This window comes from Magallana gigas, chromosome 10 (genome assembly GCF_963853765.1).
Source record: "Magallana gigas chromosome 10, xbMagGiga1.1, whole genome shotgun sequence".
Taxonomy (NCBI): domain Eukaryota; kingdom Metazoa; phylum Mollusca; class Bivalvia; order Ostreida; family Ostreidae; genus Magallana; species Magallana gigas.
In genome coordinates this window covers 4,894,887-4,914,020 of record NC_088862.1, presented here as the reverse complement: position 1 = coordinate 4,914,020, position 19,134 = coordinate 4,894,887, and the positions used below count along the sequence as shown (strand labels likewise).

The 19,134-nt window shown below is 33.0% G+C and overlaps 1 long non-coding RNA gene and 1 other non-coding gene across 2 annotated transcripts; both read right to left on the bottom strand.

The window, feature by feature from the left end:
• Nucleotides 1–5,695: 5,695 nt before the first annotated feature.
• LOC136272145 (uncharacterized) lies at nt 5,696–10,711 on the bottom strand. Its single transcript, XR_010710090.1, has 4 exons — nt 10,574–10,711; nt 8,185–8,304; nt 6,533–6,685; nt 5,696–5,833 (listed from the first exon to the last, which is right to left on the bottom strand). It is a non-coding gene; the product is annotated as an uncharacterized lncRNA (long non-coding RNA).
• Nucleotides 10,712–10,932: 221 nt separating this feature from the next.
• On the bottom strand, nt 10,933–19,028 carry LOC105339060 (uncharacterized). The gene is made up of 7 exons (XR_010710089.1): nt 18,956–19,028; nt 15,875–15,919; nt 15,618–15,694; nt 13,735–13,803; nt 13,252–13,372; nt 12,786–13,100; nt 10,933–11,090 (listed from the first exon to the last, which is right to left on the bottom strand). It is a non-coding gene; the product is annotated as an uncharacterized protein (transcript).
• Between the last annotated feature and the right edge of the window lie 106 nt (nt 19,029–19,134).

Genomic DNA, 19,134 nt, shown 5'->3' with positions numbered 1-19,134 from the left:
ACCATAAGAAATTAGAAACTTCTCTTAAATAAACCTTATTTTAGCGAATTAATTATCAACTGAGAATTTATCTGGCCAATGTGATATCTTTAAATAATGTCACAATTTCGTTAACTATAAATTTTTTAAACTTTACAATATCTCCGAAAAAAGCTTTGATGAAACTTTTAATTGATAGTAAAAAAAAAGCTACATCGAATTAATTTGCTTTTACAAATGCTTTTATAATTAGAGTAACACCATTTACCCATCATACATTTTATAAATCAAAATCTACGAATTCTTCTCTGATATTCTGATAATTATAAAATATGAAAACATTTTAATAAAGTTTTATATTGGTCATATGGGATGATAATCAATATTTTAAAAATGGAAAAAGTACTCTGTTTACATACAAAAATTACTATTCTCACGAAAACAACTTCTTCCAGTAGGATGTGTTGAAGTTTTTGTTAAGTTGATAGCTTTGTGCGTAAAGATTTTTTTCGCCTTACTCAGAAAATGTGCATGATTCTAATTTAGCACGCCTGCAAGTCGAATCTTATGCGTTTTCTCTACTTCTACTACTTCTAATATATACTCAAATATTCAGTTTCCTCTGTTCTCCTTTTTTGCTTTCCATCTTCTTTGTAAAATAACGTATTTGTTTGTTTGTGTTGGAATTGGAATTTTAGAAGTATGTTTAATATTTGAATCATTGATTTGATTTTGATGAATGGTAAAACTGTTGATTCTTTTTTATTTTTTTATCATTATCTTTTAAAATAAAAATCTTGTTTATTGGCCACACCAACCATGAGCAAGTGGTGTACGCATGACGAAAGTGTGAATTACGTTTACTTTGCGTTCAATATATATGTTGATGGTGAACACAAGCGACCTGCAGTCAACGTACGTATACCGCAAGGGACAAGTGAGATCTCCTTACGTCATTTGTGCAGTTCAAATTGTAAGGCCACCTTGAGTGAAGTGCAAGTGCAGTTTACAGTTTCAGATCTGGTGTTTGTTGTGCATGTTCAACAGCCACCGTGCGAGCTTACGGAAGCATATGTCTTTACAAAATTGTAAGATGCACTTGTGTGTCTCGCAAGATTTACATAAAAACCCGCCCGTATACCACCAGTGGAAACACGTACGACCACTTGCGACTAAGGCTAATCCAAAATTCAGGCTTATAAAAGCTGATCTGAAAATTCTCTTTATTGTCATGGTTTGCCTTATTTTTGTCTTCAAACCTATACACTCGTACACCCTTTAGCCAAAAATAATTTGTAAATTCAATGAATTATTTTTGCAACATTCAAGTAAAAGATTCAACATGTATATATTTTAAAATGAAGACTTTAAAGTAAATAATTTGGCGTTTGCTGTCCTTTTTTAGAATCAGAAATTTGAAGAGATTAAGAGAACTAGATGGTCGTGGTCATTTTTGTTCTCTCATAATGTTTTTGATATCACGAGCTCTGTATAAAGATTAAGGAACCTGTACATTTCAAAATAGAATATCATATTTTAAATGATTAGGTAAATCGGTTGGGTAATTTGTTCACTACCTATACTAGTTCACCTTAACTGCTGATTTTTTGAATTTTTTTATGTCTTGGCAATAGGTATTTCAAAGGCGATTGGACGGTAGCGAAAGTTTCGATAGAACATGGTTAGAATACGAGGAAGGGTTTGGCTCAGCTGCAGGGGAGTTTTGGTTAGGTAATTGCATGTACATATTCTTAAATCATTTAAGTTACAAAGTAACTTGAGGGAAAAAAACGTGCTCTACCATCTCAAACATTTTTTGTATTAAAACAAAAATAAGATAGGTAAAAATAATCATTTGTTTAAATTTCAAATGTGGGGCTTTTTAAATCCTGAAGTGAATCAAGCATAAATCAAAAGTAGGGGATTTGTTGTGGTATTGTCTAAATTTCTTTCATAGATACTGACTAGATACTCAGAAATATTGCCATATTCACAAATTACGTACCTTCGTAATTGTCATCCTTACTTAATCAACAAAATGCACAGGAATAATGATATAACGCACAGAAACGATATTAAGTTTTCCATTATAGAAAGGATGTTTTAAATTAAGAAATGATTTTTTTTAAAACTATGGATACCCTTCTTCGTTTTTAATGCCAAAGAGACTGATAATATCTCGATCATAGCCATTGACTCCTTTAGAGTAACTTGAAAGAATGATGACACTAAGATAACTGCAATTTGTTTGCTGAAGCAACGACATAGTTAAAAAAAGTTTTTATCAAAATAATCACATGTACGCAAGTGATTATTTGAAATCTCCAAAATTTCATTTTTTACATTCAACATCGGAGAAATTAATCCACAGCGTGCTATTATGCGTGTTAATTTTCTTTACAGGAAATAAATATATTCACGTACTGAATTTGCTTGGGTACACTTACCTGAGGATTGAGGTCATGACCTTTGACAATGTTGTCGGTTTTATTGAATATCCTGACTTTCAATTAGGGGATTCGACCGAGAACTATCTGTTAAGAAGTATTGGGACACCAGCAGCAAGTTCAGGTAAGATTTTGTTTTCTTGGTAAATGAATCAGAAAATTAGGGGGAGGAATCGGCGTTAATTGAAAAAAGAAAATTTTTACCATTAAATTTTATCTACAAATTGAACTGAATAAATAATTAGATATTATGATTTTCATTTGAAATAAAACAGTAACAGACAATAAACAGATGACGTCAAGGGAAACAAATTGCAAGGCATTCTTCTTACCTTGACATTAGATGGCATCAGAGCACTCATTTTCTCTATGCAACTTATATTCCGAATATTATTATATTTGGAACCAAGCGAAGAAGCAACCGAATAAAAAAAAAATAGAAGTGTTTGTATCTCTTAATTGTTAAGAATTCAAAGAAAGTTGTTGTTTCTCTCATTATAAAATTATTTGGAAGATTCAACGTTTCGGTTATAATGTATGTTTTTGAATCGAACTCTATTTCCTCTGTATAATATCAGTAGTTATCTTTTTTTTTTTAAAGATTCAGTTTTCATCTGTAATTTCATTTATTTATCTAAGAGCAATGAAAGGTAAATGTACATGTATTTATGATTTGATTTAAGAAACTAGTAGAAAGAATGCATAATGTTTGACCTATTCTCATTGACATTCAGTTAAATCTCTGAGATGTTGTTCCAGCACAAGTCGAAATGGTAAATTTAAAAAAAAAACCATGAAAATATTTTCTTTTAAACATGCAAAATGGTTTTGTCACAGTTATTGATGACAGTCTGGCGGACAGTGTTTCAAGGGCATTTTCAACCCCAGATATGGATAATGACAACAACAAAGCCCAAAAAAACGGCAACTGTGCTTTGACCTTAAGGAGCGGTTGGTGGTTTAACAATTGTGCGAACGTCAACTTAAACGGAGAATATAGTCACACCAAAGATGCCAGTGACAAAATATATTGGTTTGGCACCTGGGGGTGGGATATATCTTTGAAGGAGACTACAATGAAGATTAGGAAGCCTTAGAATATGGTACCATGTATTTGTGTTCGCGATACACTCTATGACTGTATTGCAATAACTTTAAAATCAAAGTGTTAATGTTATTTTTTTCGAGGATTGTTTTTTTTTTTAAAATAATTAAGAGAACAACTATTTCATGACCCTGGATATTCAACACTTATTCGAGAAAACATTGTCAAATATGCTATGTAAATATGCAACTAAAATATAAAGCCCATGAAAGAGAGACATGAAAAAACCATACATTTATGTATAAAATTGAGTTTGCATTCAAATAATATATCATATCCCAATAACGGATTTCTTATTATTTCATCTAATCTGTAATCACAGCTGAGTGTTGTTCTCCTCAAGATTATTTTCTTATTTTTTAAATGTTTTTATAAGCGATGCATTCCTTAATCTCGGTACGATATTAAAGTTTGAATTTCAACACATGACTATATTGTTTACTCTTAGCTTTCTGCAGAAATTAAAACGCCTGTGTTATTTTATCATTAAGGACTTTAAACTTAAACACAACCGTTTAAATATTATTTTAATGGTAAGGATATTGATATCAACACGAGTAATACTGCCTAATTATGATTTAAAGCCAAACGAGCTACATGTACCCTGGAATTAGTATGCCTAATATGTTACTGTCAGTTCTGCCAGTTGGCGTTTGAATACTTTTATGGGGTTATCTTCGCTCCGTTTAGTTTTTGCCCTTCTACACTTGCAAGCAGTTTCGCCCCGTATTGAATTCGTTCAGACACAGCTGTGTTTAATGAGAAATAATTATAGACATCGGGATTCGCAGAGTCTTAAATTCGCCTTCTGACAACGAGGGCGAAAGGGGTGAACTTTATTTTCTGTATATAGTATGAAATATATATTGCTGTTAAACATAAACTTAGTTGTCTACTTTACAATGACCAAGAGAGATTTCTCAACAATCTTATATATGATATCGCCTATGCAATGTTTGAAGAAGTAAAAGAATTAAAACTTGCATAAGAGGATGATATAACAGTTTCGGGAGGGCAATATAACTATTTCCTGTGAAATATAACTTTTTCCGGGAGGGCAATATAACTATTTCCGGTGTTATTCAGCAATTTTCAGGGCATAGTAATAATATCTCATTTGTGACATAACAAAAAAACTTATTCAAAATGGAAAATAAGTAAATGCATGTTTACTGAAATGAAATATTTGAATAGGGTAGAGGGAATTGCGTAGCCCACATTGTCGCAAATATTTCCAAAAAAAACAAACCCAGTCCCTTAGTGTCTTCTATATATGTGTACAAAGACTCAAATTACAAGAACTTGTCTTCACAAACAATTTTGTGACTTGTGATTTGCAAAATTAAGTTGTCACTAGCAAAATTTGATTAATAGAATGTCTTTAAGAAGCGTAAACATAAGGATATATATATTTATATGCCATTGTTGTTTACGGCGGGTGCATACTTTGGCTTTTAATCAATTTTCCCTGAACAACTGGCATACCCTTGGGGAAGTAGCTAAACACCAACTGCTCGTTCTTTTAATAATCGAACATTATTAAGAGTCGGTGGCGAACTGCATTCCATCGAGAGAACTTATTATCCACCCTTGTATCCAAGCAACATCAATCTGTTTTAAAATGAGATTATCGGGACTTGGTATATCTACTTACGAACATTACCTCTAAAAGAATCAAAATAACTAGTTTTATGATTTACTCTGTTGTAAATGATTCATTCAAAATTAAATAATCAGTCATTCATACCTTTTCGATTGACACTTAAAAACTGGCTAAATCCAGCTGTTAATATTATCATTTAAAAAGATTTAAAACATAATAATAAAAAAGAATACGGCGTAAACTACCAATAAATTGTATTATCATGGTTAATTCTAAAATTATAATTCCAAACACTTCACTTAAATGCAATAATTTATTTTAATTGATGTGGCATTTTATCATTAAAGTTATGGGCTTCATCTAACGAAATAAATAATAGTCATACCCAGGTAACACAATTATTGACTACCGTAGGGTTTATACAGCTACCAAGCAGTATGTTTGTTCTGGGTACCTTCACCCCCCCCCCCTTAAAATAAAATCCTCTACCTTGTTTGTCGTTGCGAAAGTTTGGTTAGTTTTAAATGACTTTAATTAAGGCCTCGAAGCATGAAAATAAACAACACTTTAGATTGATTTAATGAACAAACATAGTTAAAAAGTATAAATGAACAAGATAATGTAGACGGATTCATTTTCCAACAACAACCACTCCCATCTGATTGTTTGGAGGTTGAGTTCTAGGAGGAGTTGTGGGACCTGGAAGATATATCTTAATTTTGTCAATTACGAACATCGACCTTAGCTAGATCGCCAATACATGTACCTGGATAACATCAGTCAAACATGAGAAGATATTTTAAAAGACTGCAAAGTTAAATTTGTATATTATTGATCATACCTTTTTTTATTTTTCTCTGAGAAAATATACTAAAAGCTCAAAAGCCTGATCATGGTTCCCTTAACTTCCATACACATATGTCAGTCCCTCTCTTAACAAATCTTAAACAAGCCGCATTGAAATTGATAAAAAGGTTTTCTCTTTATTCTCCTAAACTAATTGAAATAACAAGAGGGGTTTCCTCGTTATTCTCGAACTCTCCCATGCCAAAGACACAGAATAAAAATGAATTTCTATATATTTTTAAGTATTTTAACAAATGATTATTACATGTATCTATTAATATGGTTAACAATATTGAGGCAGATAATGATACAACAAGTGAGAAACTCTTGTTTTATATAATTTAAGAATTAGAGCCATATATACTACGTATTCTCAAACAATTAGAAATTAATTTAAAAATTGAGCAATAAAAATTATTTATGTTCACTTAAAATGTGAGTTTACGCTATTTGATGACCTATTTTAATTTGTGCTTAATAAAGCGTATTGCCAAACGAAGTTTATATTTGTATAAATTGGTCACCAAGTGAAATCAATTCTTTAATACTCACTCGGGGCGGTAGTTGGTGTTGTTGTCGTTGTTGTTGTCGGTGTTGTTGTTGTTTGTGTCGTTGTAGGGGAGGGTTTTGTAGGATTAGTGTGTGACGTTCTTATTGGCGTGGAGTAGGATGTGGAGTAGGATGTGGATTCTTGCGCCTGGGTACCTGATAAAATAGAAGAGAATGGTATCTTATACGTTGTATTTAGTGAAGGAAATCTAAAAAAAAAGACTGCATTATCAATAAAGCATGAGATTCATATTGCTTTTCTTTTATGTGTTGATATATGTACAAATGTATGTGCAATGCATTTACATGCAAGGGTTGTTAAATTTAATTTTGCACATTTATTTATTTGTGGGTTTTTTTTTTACATCAAAAATTGTTAGGACTAAAAATTGTAATATCTTTTATTCAATTTTCACAAAAAGTAAACTGAATGACAACGCATCGTAACGGAAATTTCAATTGTATACAAATATTTAAAAAACTATATCAACCTACAGTTTAACAAAATACAGAAACAAAGATTCTCAATCTAAGTAAGACAAAGTCTTGCGTTAAATGTATGTCAGAGTTGTAAAAATAAAGTATTAACACATTAATAGGATTCTCGAATAGTTAGCATATATCATGACATTGCAGTTCTAAAGAAGATAAGAATTTATAAAAATATATTTCTCCATCTTTTTTCTATAAAAAAAAATATACCCCAGCCTCTCCCCTTGAATCATGTTTTGAGCACACTTAAATTTACAATATACATGTATGAAAATGCTTTAACACAAGTTTCATCTAGTTCCATCGATTGGTTATTGAGAAGGTTTCTCTATTTTTGCTTACGTGCACTCCCCCCCCCCCACCCCAATGAGATGAGCAAACCTAAATCTTCACTCATGTATTATGAAGTTATTGGGTTTTAGGGTTCAAAATTGGTTCGTTATGCTATCACAGACAAAGACAGTTGAAAATGTAAATATTGATTAATAATTATTTCACATTATTTAAACAACTTTGATTCCACTTTACCTAAACATACTGTATGGAGGGAAATATTAATCCCCGTTTTATTTTTATCCATTTCGCTATCGTTGTCAATGGGCGAATTTAAGAATGGGCAAATTTCAGTATCTAGTACTGTGGAATCATTAGATTTCGTGGTGGCTCAATTTTCGTGGAATTCGTTGGTACCTTTCATCCACGAATTAACATCCTCCACAAATTAATAAATTAGGGTAATAAAGTCATATTTCCTCTAAAGGTTTAAGAGAATACACGAAATTACGTCCCCACGAACCTGTAAAATTTTAGCAATCCACGAAAATTGGCACCCACGAAAATTAATGATTCCACAGTATTATTCTATCTAATGTGCCAGGGCGAATTCAAGACGGGGTGGAAGTGTTTGAAAGTGCAGAATGGCGAAAATTACATGGGCGAAATTAACCCTGTGTACAGTACTAAGACCTTTTGATAAGTTTGATTAAATAGACCAAGTGATTCTTGAGAAGAAGTTGAAACTGTTTACAGACAGACAGACAGGTAGACACAAAGGTGGATGGACAAAAGGTGATCAGAGGAGCTCACTTTAGCTTCAGATCAGGTGAGCTAAACACAGAAAACACAGAAAACTATTTATGAAAACAAGACACGAAAACACCTACTACATAATTGACAGGAGAAAGCACACATCTTGCGTATAAATACATCGGAACAACTCGATGGATCTTTATTCAGCGCATCACGACAAGATTCAACAGAAAGTGTGTCGGTGCAAGGAGTAGCTACGAAATCGACAGAAAAATAGTTATTAAGAGGGCTTGATGGATTAGTGCATTTGTAACATAATGATGAATAAATGTTTAACATTAAATTATATTTTTTTAATAAAACAATTGCTAAAACATTTTTATTATCTTAATCTTCGTGAATTTACGTTGATGACCACCCAATTTCCTATGAGGGCAGGATCCAGAAAAGAGCCCAACGTTTCCATTTGTTTTTTACTTTTATTGTTCAACATTATTTACCTATAATGTCGTATTGGTGGCCAAATTTTCAATGGCAGATGTTGAATTACAAGGGATATACATACTCACTAATTTATTCATTAATACTTGGTAAATAACAGATAGTTTAAAATTTGGTTGACTGCTTTTCATTTCTACAACAATATAGAGCAGCTTTTAAAACAACACAAATGCTGGATAAAATACTTAAAGGGGCATGGTCACGATTTTGGTCAAATTTTATTTTTCTGTTTTTATTATTTGCAATGCTTTAGGAATGCAATTCTAACGATCAAATGAAGTTTTGGTGCCAGTCGTTGAGTTTTAAGCAATATACAGGGCTCACAATTCTTCGTCATGTAAACAAGGCTCGTGCCCTGTTTTTGTTTACATAGGTCGAATATACAGGTAAAAAATCTTTTTCAAGCTGGTTTGTCTATCTTATTATTCATTTAAAGCATAAATAAACAGTTCCTAACGATTAGTACATTCATTTTAGGCCTAAAACTTGAATTTTCACTTCAACATTCAAAATGTAAACAAACGCTTTGTTTACAAAGGGAAAAATTGCAGGCTCTGTAACTCGTTTATAACTCATCAAATGGCACTCAAATTTTGGTTGCCTATTAAAAATGCCTGACCATGCCCCTTTAACCAAAAAATAATCTCCCACATTGATTTAGTAAAAGAATGTGAGCGCTTAAGATGTAGATTCGGCAGGAATCTGGGCGCACAAGGAGAGTGAAAATTTCATCAATTAATTTTGAATATTTTTCGAATTATAACCGTTATTTGGTTTCTGTTGGATGTGGAATGAGTGGAAAAATATTTGAAATGCAAAAGGTTTTATTATAATATGGGTCTAAATATAGCAACACAATGCAATTCATGCAAAATCCTACTTATTTACAACTGTTTTTAAATGATTTTGTTGTCTCTGGGTCTTCTCTCCACAAATTTGAAACGTGTAAAGGTAACATATTTCAATATTAAAAATGTCGCTTTTTAAAAAAAGATGGAGAGATGACCCAGAGATGACTAAATATGTACTTTTTCAAATTATTTTTGAAGGATAAAAAACAAAGTCCATTGATATGACAGTGTTGTTTCAAACAGTACTTTATAGAGCATATATTGACAAGTCTCCGTGGCTCAGTGGTTTCGTCCTGGATTTAATGAATACATACATTCAGTGTTTTGGGTTCAAATCCAACTGATGGTCTTTTAAAAAAAATTAAACTTTTTTCTTTTAAATGTTTGTTATTATAACATGATGTTGAATTATAATATACCGGTATATTTTAATTTGTTTTTATCGATTTCTAGATTTGCTGTATGAACACTATAAAAAAATTCTTTTCTTATTACTTGTTTTTTAGGATATACACAATATAACTTCATTAAAATATGTTTTCATTAACATTTCCAACTAGTTATCGGTTTACCTCTCATTGCCATTTTTGAAAGCTTTGTGAGTTTTTTAATAACCGGAATAGCCATGTACTTCGACTCTCAACATAATATATTTTTGTTGAAACCTGTACATAGCCTTTCGAGGTTATAGACATTTAAATCCAAATTGATTCGTGTCGAGGATTCCTGCAAACTTACAATCTTGTGCGCTCACTTTCTTTGAAAAAAAGTTGTCAAATGCCCGACATACGAGGCATCGAATAATAAACCCAAGAAATGACCCGATTGCCATATGTTCATCGGACTGCATGCAAATGAAGTATTGAATAATATTTTTGGGAGACCACCTTATTTCTTTTCCAAATGAGACTGAGGGATCAATATCGACATACTGGTGGAAGAATTAATTCCCAACACAATGTACAAACAATAGACTTGATATTGTATTATGTAATATAAAAAATTAACATAATTCTTATCAGGGCAACTTTCGAAAAACAAAATAACTCAATTCCCTATTTGGCAAGTAAATATTAAATGCAAATGCTGGATGCAAATCAAAAAATTCAAAATTTGCAACATATTGCAAAAGAAACCAACACAGTGAATTATAAAAGTTAAAAAAATGTACCTGTGCTTGTGACTGTGGTTGTTGCAGGGATGGTCGAAGTGGTAGATGTTATTGAAGCTGATGACGTCACTGTATCAGTAGTTGTTTTGATTGATGCAGATGACGTCATTGGAAAGGTGATCGAATTTGTAACTGGTGGCATCAATTGGTTGGTTAGTAATGATATATTTAGTCAAAAAAGTTATTAATTTTGTTTGTATGAACGCATTTTAAAGAGAATGCTCGTAATTGCTTAAATTAAGATATAGCTAAAAGTATGTCGAGAATTACAGAGAAATGTTTCGATAAAGCAACTTTATTCATATTCTTTAGATAAATCAATCGTTAGATAGTGTGGAGAGAGAGAGAGAGAGAGAGAGAGAGAGAGAGAGAGAGAGAGAGAGAGAGAGAGAGAGAGAGAGAGTACCTGTCGATGTTTGTTCATTCGTTTCTGTTTGGTTGAAAATACTAGATGTTAACTCTATAGGCTGTGTAGAGGTAAGATCTATGTTGCTGATGGACTGTGTATGTGTTGTGCCTAAAAAGAAAAGTTTATTACAGATATTTAATTCATTTTGTTTATGAGTCTTCCTTATGATTCATTCTGATATCTGGTAAAGGATAAGCCGTATTTGAAGCTGCATAAAAGGGGTCGATTTTATAACCGCCAGGCTTTTCATTGTTCATAGTACACTGTGGTTTCATTAATATTCAAGGGTATCAATTTTCGTGGATAAAGTTAAAATCACAGTTTCAAGGATACGTAAATTCGTGGCCAATGACCCTATCAATACAAGATGTTAATAGAACCTGCACTTCATTCTACATTTCATTTCATGGATAAACTTAACAAGGAAATCCAAGAAAATTGGTATTCAGCAAATATTGATGAAACCACAGTATTTACCAGCCGTAATAATAATGGTAATAGAAATTGCACTTCAATGAACACTTAATTTCGTAGATCAACTTAATAACAAATTCCCCGAAAATTGGTATTCAACGAATATTGATGAAACCACAGTATATTCGAAAACATACTGTATCCTCCGTGAATGCAGGTTAAATTTTTTTTTTAAAAATCATGCTTACTCGAAATATATAATCTTTGATCTAGAATGTTTTGATGGTAAATGATTTTATACGAAGATGGTTGTTCTTAACTAACTGTCAGAGACAAAAATCCATCAAATAAAAACATGATTGATTCTCTTTAATGTGGTATTGGACATCTGTCAACTTTTAATGTAGATTAAAGTTCTTTATAGCTTTACTCTGTCCCGAGTTTTTGCTTCAACCACTTTTTGCTTGATATTTCAATAATAATAAATACCTTTGTGCTCAAACTACGTTCATCCACTGATATAAAAAATGTCGAGATTATCTGTTTTGAAACGCCCCCTCTACCGCTTCAAGTTTCAATACACATCCCGAAATTGAAAGTCTACGGAGATTTTGCATTGCAACAGCCATTAATAAGCCCGGATGATAACGTTAAAAAATTGCGCGATGCATTCCGAGTGTATTCCGAATGGAGAAAAGGGGTAAACATTCCCCATTATAAATCTCCGTAAGGAATCTGTTTTCGTTCCTGTGAATTTTTCTGAGTGGAAAGGGATAATTGTTCAATGAAAATATCTTGGATATATTCCCTTTTAACGATTTCAACTGTATTTCTTTCACAGGTATGTGTAATTTTATAAAAAAATCATCAAAAAGCGATGGAAGCAATAACTTGGGACAGACTATAAATACTTTCACCGGCTTAGAAAATTTCAAATTTTACAATGTTTACTAGTAACCAAAAAAATCCCAAAAATACGTTTTAAAATTTTTAGAAAGGTAAAAATTGAAAAATCCCATGCTGGATTCGAACTCATGACTAACAGATTTGCACTGAACCCTCTAACCCACTGCTCTACGTTGTTAGGTGGCAATTTTTGGAAAGAAACTATATGTTTTTTTATTATATTACGCCTGTTTTTATTCCGCACAACATGGAGGTGTTCCATAACACCAAAATATACTTTGCATAGACTCTTAGATCTATATATTATATTCTAACGTTATTTTAACAGTGACGCGTCATATTATCAAAAATAAACCACATGGATGATGATAAGTAGAGGTAACGTATGATAGTTCAGTGATCAAAAAGATGCTTCAAGATGACGGGTATTTGACGGTTGAAAGAAATACAAAATAAAATGTATGTCTGTAAAAATCATGTTACCGCATACACCACAAGTCTTGGGACACCTCGTCCTTGCAAACGCTTCGTCCCTACAAACGTTCAAGTGATCTGACAATAGCTGACAATCTTGGTGAATATCAATGCATAGAGGAGCCGTGGTTGTGACGTCACACATATGACACGACTTCCGGCAAACTGTCATGGCGACTTCAGTGTCATTGCAAGCATCGAACTCTTCCATGAGAATATCGCAGTTTGGATGATCAACACATGAGTCGGGCGATGCAGTTGTTGCAATCTCAGAAACTGATGGACTTGAGTATGTTGAAGTCATAATTGTTGTCGAACTTTGCACTAGAATAACAGAACAGCTTTAAATCAGCATACTTTAAAAAAGGGGGATCAAATTAAGATGAGGATATGACGCACAAATGTGGATTGAAATACATGTACATGCAACGAAAAATGGGGAAAGTGTTCAGTTTATTTACAGATTGATGGTTACCTGGGCCGATGGAATCCACATAACATTTGTCAGTGTCACAGCATTGAGTGTCTGTTATCTCTCTCCGTTTCTTCCCAATGATAAAAACGGGCTGATCTGTTTGTTGGTTAACGGGACATTTCTGAATGAATAAAAAACAGCCTTTAAGAAGACGATGCAGAGTTCATCTACAGAGATGAAATTCCCATATAAGCTGAATAAATGCTATAAGATACTTCTGAAATAATACAGTTGTTTTATGAAGTATCAGAATTTTTTTTATCTCAATATACAAATTGTAAAAATATACAATTCTTAGAATGAAAGGGGTCATCACAATGACGTTATATTCCCTAGGTATATGCTTACTTTTTTCTCGATGCAAAAAGAGGTGATAAAGATCGCTATGTCTATAAAGTGGTGTTTTTTGATAATTTTTTATCTAATGATTTATCTGTCCTTTTATGAAAGATTATGAAATTATATATATTTAAAAGTACTCACAGATGTTTCTATGCAATCAAGGTCGTAGTGTGACCCCAAATAGTCATCAAATTTCAGTTGGCCACAAGACTGTAAATAAAATTTTTTCTCGCCAATCACCAAGTTAATTGCTTAGAGCCAGAGACATAAAATCATAACATTCCACAGTTAGATACTTATGTAATTACATTAAACAACGGCGAAAGCGGGTTGCAGTAAGGTAGCTTTCTTTACATTAAGATTACAATCAAAGATTGGTTAACAATTATTGTTATACTTTCATGTTAAATACTGAAATCTGATTGGTTAAGACGCAGTTAATAATATTTTATATTACCCTCAGCGTTAGCAACGCACTTGGCAACGGGTAACATTAAAAAATGTTACATGCGCGAAAATTATGCGCGTACGATTCGCTGTAGAATTCACGTTATTCCTATATAAAAGCAGTAAAATTTTCTTAAAAATTTTAAAAAAGACATTCAGTATATAGAGGATATCTATATTGTGTGATTTTATATTTGCTTTATCCAACGAGTTGAAATGGTGTATATATTCGCGAGGCTTGCCGAGCGAATATAACCATTTCAACGAGTTGGATAAAGCAAATGTAAAATCACACAATCATAGATGTTCTATTTATCTCATACAATTTGATTTATATTATGAAGCTTTTGAGACAGTCCCTTATGTGACCCGAATTGTTGTTGTTTTTTTCAAAGATTAAAAACGATGATGCAACGTTGTGTTATGCGGCTCAATTGTGACCTTGCGCAATACAATTTAGTACGTCATTCCTGAGATAAATCTAACTGTTTTAATGTAAAGTTTCACTGAAATAAACCTTAAAATAATTTTTTAGCTCTAAATAGTTTTTCTTAGTTTTTCTTAGAGCTTATTCACTTGATTAAATGGAAATTCCGATTAGAAGACGTGAATAATCAAGTTTGTTGACATAACGTTACACGAAGTTGCGAATGCTCGTTAGTTTGAATTGACTCGAACGAGGAACAGTTGTTGATGTTCTATAAAACAAACACTAGCCTTATGATTCGAAATTAAAGTGAATAAGGATGCTTACTGGTGGTGGAATAAACTTCTTATGAAACATTATTTCGGTAAGTTCTTGTATATATATATAGTACACAATCAGAGCGCTGTTTTCATCGCGTCGTCAGGATGAACTCCTTGATAGTTAACGTAATTTGCAGTTTTATAAAAATCACAAAGCAAATTGAAAGTTGGAAGGGGGCTAAACTCATCAAAAATCTGTGGTTACGGTTGTGTATAACTTTCAAAATTGTGGTTACGGTTACGGTTATGAATAAGCCCCCCCCCCCCCCCCCCCGGTTGCGACGCCTATGCGACGCAGTTATGTGTTTTCCTTCATATTTGTAATTTAAATCTTTGACAAAATCCTTTTTATATCAATTTTAGTAGTAAATATAGTTATGTTGAAAGTACTAGCAAATCTTCGTAAAAACATATAGATCTAGGTCACTGAAGCGTTGAAGCAAGGGGCTGTATCAAAAATAGTGCGGACCGGAAGTATTTGATATAGCATCACCCGTGTGATATAGCAAAGGTTTATCACACGGGTAATATACACCATACGTATGAGATAAAACAAAATAAATAGTGCCTGTTTGGGAGGATAACAGTTGAAATTGACACCCCGAGAAAACCATTGTCAACCGACGCGAAGCGGAGGTTGACAATGGTTTTCTCGGGGTGTCAATTTCAACTGTTATTGACACCCCGAGAAAACCATTGTCAACCTCCGCTTCGCGTCGGTTGACAATGGTTTTCTCGGGGTGTCAATTTCAACTGTTACCCTCCCAAACAGGCACTATTTATATAATAAAATGCATATAACCTCTACGTCTAATATTCAATTGACTTACCTCTCCATCTTTACAAGTCACATGATGTCGACACAGAGAAGGATCTGAGGCGTAGTAACATCTGTAACATTCTAAGCCTACCGATGACAGAGATCAAACACAAAAAAGGATCATAAAGATGTTTCAAATCATGCTTGCTATCATCATGATGAAAATTTGTACTAGCATATGAAATTGGTTGTCACAGGACCATGTTAAAAAGACACATTGAAAAGATATATTGTATACGAAATAAAACACAATAAGATCACACTTACATAGACCAGTTTCCAAAATATTGATGAGAAATATGATATGGAGAACTGGAAAAAAAAGTCAAATACTTCAGGTTAAACTAAATCCACTTGCTTTTTCGCTGTCAGTTGGTCAGGTTGTTCGTAGATGACTTAGTCTTAACTTTTGTTACAGATAAGTGGTTAAGGAGTGGAAACAACAGGAATCCAAGTTCTTTATTCATTTCTTTATTCATTTTTTCCCGAGCACTTTATCATCAGTTATACTGTGAATTGATTTCAGTCGAACCGACACCTCTCCAAGTACCTTTATCACTTTTAATCTATAGAACTATGCTTTGATACTAATACTAAGTAACATGATTAAACGATTATGTAAGATGTAGATGATATTCTTTACAGTCAGATTATGTGTATTAATTTTAAAGTGGTAGGAAGGTTGGAAATAAAAGGGAAACGTACATAGTCCCTACCTGATTTAAACGAAGACAAGCTCTCACGATTACTAGCTGTTTAATTGCATCTTCTGTGCATCAACACTTGCAAGATCCATTTTATATTTTTTATTTGAACCAATGATTTTTTGTAGTCTTATCAATCAGAAATAATATCATTCTTGTTTTTTTCCATAAAATCAAAGTACTGAAAGTACTGTTAGACGGCGGCGCCGTTTGAAAGTGGCATATTACATGTATGATAATTATTGTAGTTGAAAATACAAAGCCAGTATCTCATACATGTACTAATACCTAACGATTCTCGCACAGCTGGTCGTGAGTTTCCTACATGGATAATTCTGTGGAAATCGTAGTTGTGATCACAATCCACACTTTACAAATGTTGTGTCCCTTTATCGTCATCTTTTGGGGAAAACCCATAGATTTATCACAGTAGCCTTTGTAGTATAGAAGTTTGTATCTATGTGTTTGTATCTATATCAGTTGACATTAAAACTCCGTTTTCGGTAATACATGTACTACATGTATGTATTTTGATTGCCCCTGAATGACTCATTAAATATGTGGGTTGCCACCACATATTGAATGAATAAATCAAATCCAGATTTTATCACAGTACGCCCAAATATTTGATTGTATATTAAAAGAAGGGGAATTTTGGTTTTTTTTCCTTTTGACCTTTGGTTGACCCCGTAAGGGGGAACAATTAATATATAAATATATTTATAAATGGTAAGGAAAACACGTGTTGTTATTGTTTCTGGTGTTATTTATAGTATAACGATTTGGATTGGTTTATTGACGAGTATACGGGGTTAAGTGTACTCGTGCGGAACAGGTAGTTTACCTGTGTCCAGGTACTGAGGAATTAAAGTCATTCGAGGTTTCGCTGCTTTACGTGCAACAGCCCCCCCTCCCCTCCCTTTACGTTTACTGTGTACATGTATCTAATGATTAATTTTTTATATTGTAGAAATATTGATTAATTATTAGAAATTAGTTTTCAAAAACAGCAAACAAACAAAATCCAAGTTGAACGCATGTTTTTCTGACCGTACAGCTGTGTATATAAATTTCATTTCATTCTTTGCATGTACTATATACAATATATCTAGGGTTCGCAAATCCCAGCAATATTTCCGAAAAGCTATAGTCCTGTAGCTCAGCAAAAAACTACAGTCATCTAATGACTATGAAGCACATCTTTTGCCTTCATATTTCATTATTTATCGTAAATATAGCATGGATGTATACGCTACGGCTGATGTAGCATTTCGTTGAGTGATGAAACTTTCTAACCGGTGTGTATTTCGATTGCGAGCCGCAACAAACTGGTGCATTTATATATTATGCCTGCTTATTATGGAAACAAATGTCAAAGAAAGCTCATATATATAGAGTTGTACTCGCGAGATAAAAATTATTTGAGAACAAAAAGGGCGATATTTACGTACATGTGTAATAAAGTTATCTGTTAGTGAAAAAATCCCCCCAAAACCAGGCACGTAGCATCGTTTTTGAAAGTGGGGGGGGGGGGGGGCAGACTCATCCAAAAAATCTTGACAAGCCAAAAAAAAAAAAAAAAATTATGTTTCCCAAAATCTTCAAAATCCTATAGATAACATCAATTTCACTCCTCATTTCCTTATTTACATATCAATTTTTTACATACTCCCAAAAAAGTGGGGAGGGCCAACTCCATGTTAATTCCATTTTTTATATGTAAATTTTAAAAAATGTGTTGCTGTGAGAAAAAGTGCCACCCCCCCCCCCCCCTGATGCTACGTGCCTGAAAACCAAAGAAAAGGTTCTCTAATAGCTGAGACGTCGACGGGCGCATATGGATTAAAGTCACAGAATGAGATTGTACTTCGCTCATCAAATTGCGTTATTCACTTTATTGTGAAAAAAATCGTCAGAAACTGTTCAGTGAACAAAAGTATTATATCTTACATTACCGTTAACAATGTACCATAAATGTATATGGAATATTGCATGAGTTGAACCGATTGTTTTTTCTCACAAAAAACCTAGCGTTTGCTATTTATAGCCACCGTCTAAAAAGGGGAAACGCAATCGTACTTTGACCTTAAATTACTGAACAACGCCACCTGACGGGGGATATACTTTTCCCATGGACAGATAACTATGTCAATGGCCTTAATTGCACCGTGTTGTGTAACAGGGTTCCAGGTTTGTAGGTGACTTAACATGTCTGTAGTGTCGAAATCAAGAACATATACCCATCTATGATAGATTTCATATGTCGTTTGCTTTTATACGTGTAAGACAATATATGGCAACTGACCTGCACTGTAAAAAGAATTATTTTAAAATAATGATGGGCGTTTATCGTTGGATAAAACATATACACGTACGTTTATCTCTGATTTATTAAATTGTTTTGTTACAGCATTCTATTCATTTTATGAACAAGTATAAAAATGTGTCCTTTGCTATCTTATGCTACTTTTTTGGGGGGTACAGAAATCGCTCTATATCGCCTCTCTTTATAAACTCAATGCAAGAAGTGCAATGTTTAGGTTATGTTAAGAAATATCTTAAGATGAGGAAACGTTTATCGATTTTTAGATGCTTATTGAACACTAGATATGTCTAACTTACGTAAGCAATTAGAAATACATACCGTACATTGTAAAGGAACCCACCGGAAGAATTTATCTATTATAAGTGTGTTGACGTACCACCTGTTTAAAGATTAGATATTATATAAGAAATCTAGCACCTGTCATGAAACCATTGCAGGTCCTTTCTGGTCTTTCTTTTTGCTCTTATCTAGAAATTAATCTTAGGGATGTTAAATAA